At 44.7% G+C, this 5,324-nt stretch overlaps 1 protein-coding gene across 2 annotated transcripts in view; it reads right to left on the bottom strand.

The window, feature by feature from the left end:
* The window catches only part of RNF144B (ring finger protein 144B), a 132,134-nt gene that overhangs the window by 100,714 nt on the left and 26,096 nt on the right, over positions 1–5,324 (bottom strand). The gene's annotated exons all lie outside the window — the stretch shown is intronic.

Here is a 5,324-nt window from a genome sequence, read left to right as displayed (position 1 = left end):
GCGGCTAGGATCTGGAACCAACTTCCAAGAGAAGTGGTGCTGGCTCCTACTCTGGGGGTCTTTAAGAGGAGGTTAGATGAACACCTTGCTGGAGTCATTTGACCCCAGTACTCTTTCCTGCCATGGCAGGGGGTCAGACTAGATGATCTACTCAGGTCCCTTCTGACCCTAGAAACTATGAAACTATGAAATGTGCCCCTCCTGTCTCCTATCCCATGCCCAGCTCAGGCAAGGTCTTTCGTATTTCCTATATCGGCTGCTATCCCTTCTTCCCCTAGCTCCTACACTTCTGCACAAAAAATACTGATGGGCAGAAACAGAAGCAATGTGAACACCTAAAAAACCACCCAAAAACACCCTTCCTATACTCACATTCTGTGCCCAGCACCCTTCACCCCAGGACCCTGAGAATGGCACATACTAAAACGCTTAGTGAGAATTGTACACAAACTGTACAATCAGCATAAAGGATAGATGGAGCACACTCAATACACGAAAAATCTTTGGTAAATTTGGTAAAGTTGAACAAGCCTCTGAGTATAGGCAATATATCAGAGGCTTATAATTCAGAAAAATGTGGGCAGATGATCTCTATGACAGCTAATATACATCCCTCACATCATACTGACCCAACCACTATGAAATTTCAAGTCTCGGCTGGGGAAGTGCTTGAGATAGGCTGCCAAATTGAAAGGCCAGGCTTTGCTGGATGGTTTCTAGTTCTCAGTTGTTTCTCAGGACCAGTCCCTCAAGACACAGTTAGCAAATCAGCACCTTGACCCTCTATCACATATATACTTAAGTACATTCACATGACCCCTTTGAATCTCCTTCTACCACATGACAGAGTCTGGGAAATTATAGACTCAGTGGGTATGTCTACACTGGATGCTTTACAGCACAGTAGAATAGTTCACTAAGAAGTAAGCATGTGAGTCTACATGTGCATACACTTAATGTACAGTAAACCTCCCTAATCATATTTGCTACCTGCAAATGCAAGTAGTAAATTTACTTATAATTACTTATTGCACAGTAGTACTCATGTAGCTACCTGACTGGGAGCAAAACTGATCAGCTAGCCACCAGGGGGCAGGAGACTGCTCCCTGCCCCCAGGAGCTGCCTGCTGCCAGGGCAAGCTCCACCACCAGGGCCCTGATGGAGACTATGTCCCCCTGTCCCAGCAGCAGGGAGCTCCATGCCCCTGCTCCAAGATTGTGATTGGGGAGCAGGGCCTGGGAGAAAGGATAAGGATCTCCCAGCATCAGCTCCACGACCACAGAACTGGCACGGGGAGCTCTCTGCTGGCAGGGGCTAGGGAGCCGGTTCCATGCCCAGCTCCGTGATCACAGACCTGCGTGGGGAACAAGTTCTCCAGCCTGTTCCCCACCCAGCTCTGCAATCAGAGAGCTGAGCAGGCAGCAGGCTCCCTGCAATCACAAAGACGATCGGCAAACAGGCTCCCCAGCCTGTTCCCCACCAAGCAGGAAAACAGGCTCCGCAGCCCACAATCACAGAGTGGGGGCTAGGAACTGTCCTGGTCACAGGCAGGTCCCAGCCCCATGCTGTGATCAACTGATTAAAGCAAAGGGCTTGGAAAGAGCTGCAGGGGTGGGGTAGGTCCCAGCCCCCTGCCCTGATCCACCGGTGAAGCAGCTAGCACCTAGGGGCAGGGTGTAGTGTCTCCTGGCCCAGTGCTCCCTACCAAGAATGCCCCCCCTAGTGGCGGCAGGGGCCTATTGCAGGGCTCCAGGAGGCAAGAGCAGTTTGCTGCCATTAGCAGCAAATATGTTCTTGTTTCCCTGCACATGTGGACACCTGCCTGAGAGCATTTACTCACAAGTAAACTGCTCCTGGACCCAGTGTGGACTGCTGCATTGATCTTTTTCCCAGTCTCTATACAGAAGTGGAGTGAAGGGTCCACAAACTAGCCCCATGCAGGTGCCACAAAGTGTGGGTTCTAGAGTAGGTGCCATATGCACTGCATGTCCTAGGCCCTGTGCACAGGGCTGGTCCAGCGTACACTACAAGTGAGTCGACTCTAGATGCAGAACCAGCAGTGGGGTCCAGCTGATGCAACTCAGTGGGCAAGATCCACCCCTAGGACTCTATCATTAGCACTCCTGGTTTAGAGAATAATGGATAAGCTAACTCCTGTTTACATTACTTATGAAAATAGTTCCTTTGACGTCTAGAGAAACTACCCTTTTAAGTTAAGTAAGCTGCGTTTCTCACATTAAGGCTACAAGACATATTGCAACATGCATCTTAGACTGTTGTATGAAACATCCTATGATCCCATATGCATATTTTTGCATTCCTTAAATGTTGAGAGAGGACTTGGACAAGTCATCAAAATATTTTGACTGCATGGACATGAAAAACCACTGGATTTTCTCAACAAACAAATAGTTTCCTTCAAGGAAATCTGTGACAAACATAGCTCAAAAAAATCATTTAAATGTCAAAATCAGGACCCATTACACTATTTAACATACACTTCTAGAGCAAAAGTTTCCAGACTCTGGCTTATGATGCTCACTTGCTGATATTCTGTGAACAGCTGAATCCCCTTCGCATGTTTCTTTCTTGCTTGTTGCTGCTTCTGTGTTTATAGAGGATCTTCACAGCAAAGGAGAGTGAGGCTAAAGTCAGGCTACATGTGGTAAATATGGGCTGGCTGCTAAAGTCACTGACTAGGGAGCATGCATTTCAGATTTCCTTCTATGTCTGCAGAAGGTATGATTCTAGTAAGTAGCACTACGAAGTTTGACTCAGGCTCTAATGACTCACACTTCTAGCACTGGAGGTCCTAATTTAATGTATGGTATGTCACCCAAGACAGCAGCCACCAGGTTATAGCATAGGAAGAGCAAGAAAGCAAATTAGACAATGGGATTACAATTTTTCAAAAAGAAAAGCATTAAAGTCTGCTAGTAATTTAATATTACCATATTTTCTCACATACAACACATACTTTTTTTTCCAAAAACCAGCTGCTGCAAACTGCAGTGTACATTATGTGTGAGAAATATGGTAAGTGCAGCTTCTTCTACACCAGGCAAAAGCAAAAGTAAAATCTGCATATGACTCACAGGAAGCAGAACAATGAGCAGGCTTAGCTCTGTAGCTGCTGCTATTCAGTTACTTATACAAGGAAAGATATCTTTTTTTTTAATTCTGCCTTTTCAAAATAAGGTGTGTATCTTATTCTGTGTATCTTATTTTGAAAAATATGGTATTTTATTTTTCTGCCTAACTCTATTGAGGTAGCCCATGCAAATGTGAAAAGTAAAAGGTTGTTCACAAGACCATCTCAAATGCAGCATCCTTCCAGCGTGCTGATATGAGACAGTGCAATTGCGCAGGCTTGAGCTCATGGGATGATGTCATGGCAATTATTTCAATTGTCTTCAGTAAAAGCAGTAACTTAAGTCATTATATCATTATCTCCTTGTCATACTTATGGACTCCAGTACTGATGGACAGTTTTGTAGAATTATTTTCCCTCCCAAATATTCCTCAAGCTTGTGTGCTTAAGGATAGTAAAGAAAACATCCTCTTGGTGAAGTGGTTTTGAGATGTGTTATGAGTCATGCTAAAATTGCTACCCAGCTGGATTCTCCTGCCTCTCACAGCAATTCAATTGGGTTTGCTTTATTTGTTGGTTTAAAAAGAAAAAAAAAGTTCACACGGGAATGTCATGGCATATCAACCACATCACAAACTAATCACTTCCCAAATTAGATTCCTTTTTAAGTTATGATGATGGGAGTCATGCAAGCATAGTGTCAAATTAGTTCTGTACATTTATTGATATTCCTATAGCTTTGGGGGGAAAAGCCCTTCCTGCCGGAGATGTTATCTGTCAAGAGGCAGTACCACAGCAAATTTTAAGTTGAGTTAAAACCTCCAAGAAGAGTACAACCTTGGCACAAGCTTAACTAAATCTCTCTCTTCATCCACTGTTAGTATTTCTATCAGTCACAAAACTATCTGGGCACTAACATGTTACTAAATTAATAATTAATGTCTGTGGTAATCTGTCAGCACTGACCACCGAGTAAACAGTTTTCATGTTACCACAACCAAAATTGCCTCTCAAACAAATCCTATTAAAGGCAAATTAATACATCAAGCTATAACAGTTTTATAAATTTACATAATGAGCCAGAATCAATCTACAAGAAGAAAATTGTTTCCAATATGACTGATAATAGTACAACAAAAATTATAATTGCTTACGACTTCTGGCAGAAAAATAACATCATGCTTTTGAACAAGGTTTTTGTTCATTGGTTTTTTAAAAGATGAAGACACACAAAACATAAGAAAATGTACCTTTACCTGTTTCAGCCATTGTGTATGCATGCTTCGTATTTTCATGCACAAAATAGTATTTGTAATATGCAAATACAAGAAAAATCAGTGCTTATGCGCTATTTTTTAAAGATAATATTTGCCTTTTATGATAACAAATGCCTTTTTGTATGCATAATCAGTGAATTTACATTTTATGCAGTTGCAAGTAAGGTACCTGCGGCATCATAGAATGGTAATGGCTTTCCTCAAAACAGCAAGAAGAAGCAGTTTTCTGAAGAGGTAATCATCCTAAAAAGTCAATTTGCCATCACACTAGTCTTACTTGCTTCGCTATGAAGTTCTATACAGTTGGGCCTTGATTTACACAGTATGTTTCTGCATGGTTTCAGTTATGCGCAGTCAATTAATTGTGACACTTTATTTCTGTACACAGTATGAATTCACTGTACATGGTATGAATTTTGCATGGTGAAATGCAGTTGCCAGGATGCGCAGATCCGTGTAGAGTCAGCTGATCCCTTCCCACCCCTGTCCACCACGCTGCTCTTAGTGTAGCTGGTAAATGTGTTGGCTTGTGGTGGAAGGGTAGGGGGGAAGGAAGGGACATGGGGTACAGATCCATGCCCCCTGTGGTGAGGGAGGGAGTGGGGCAGGTGCTGGGGCTGGGGCAGGCACTGCCCACCTAGGGTGAGGCACACGTGGGACAAAGCCACAGCTCATCCGGAAGCCCAGCACTGCCCCAGCTCCAGCCTACAGATGCAGCCCACCTGCCCCATGCAGATGTGGGGGCACATGCCCCCCGCCCCCCAGGGTGCCCTCCTGGGGTGAGCACAGCAGTGGGAGCATCCCCACACCCCCTGGATGAGCCACAGCTCCATCCTGTGCCTGCTTCACCCCAGCTGGGCAGCATCTGCACCTGCCCCATTCCTCCCCCACTACAGGGGGCACTGATCTGCAACCCACCCCAAGCCCCTTCCCTCCCTCCTCCCCTTCCACCACA

Source organism: Gavialis gangeticus, unplaced genomic scaffold, assembly GCF_001723915.1.
Source record: "Gavialis gangeticus isolate Ggan-Ray unplaced genomic scaffold, GavGan_comp1, whole genome shotgun sequence".
NCBI classification, from domain to species: domain Eukaryota; kingdom Metazoa; phylum Chordata; order Crocodylia; family Gavialidae; genus Gavialis; species Gavialis gangeticus.
Note: the sequence above shows the minus strand (reverse complement) of the source record. Positions and strands in the feature narration are given on the sequence as shown.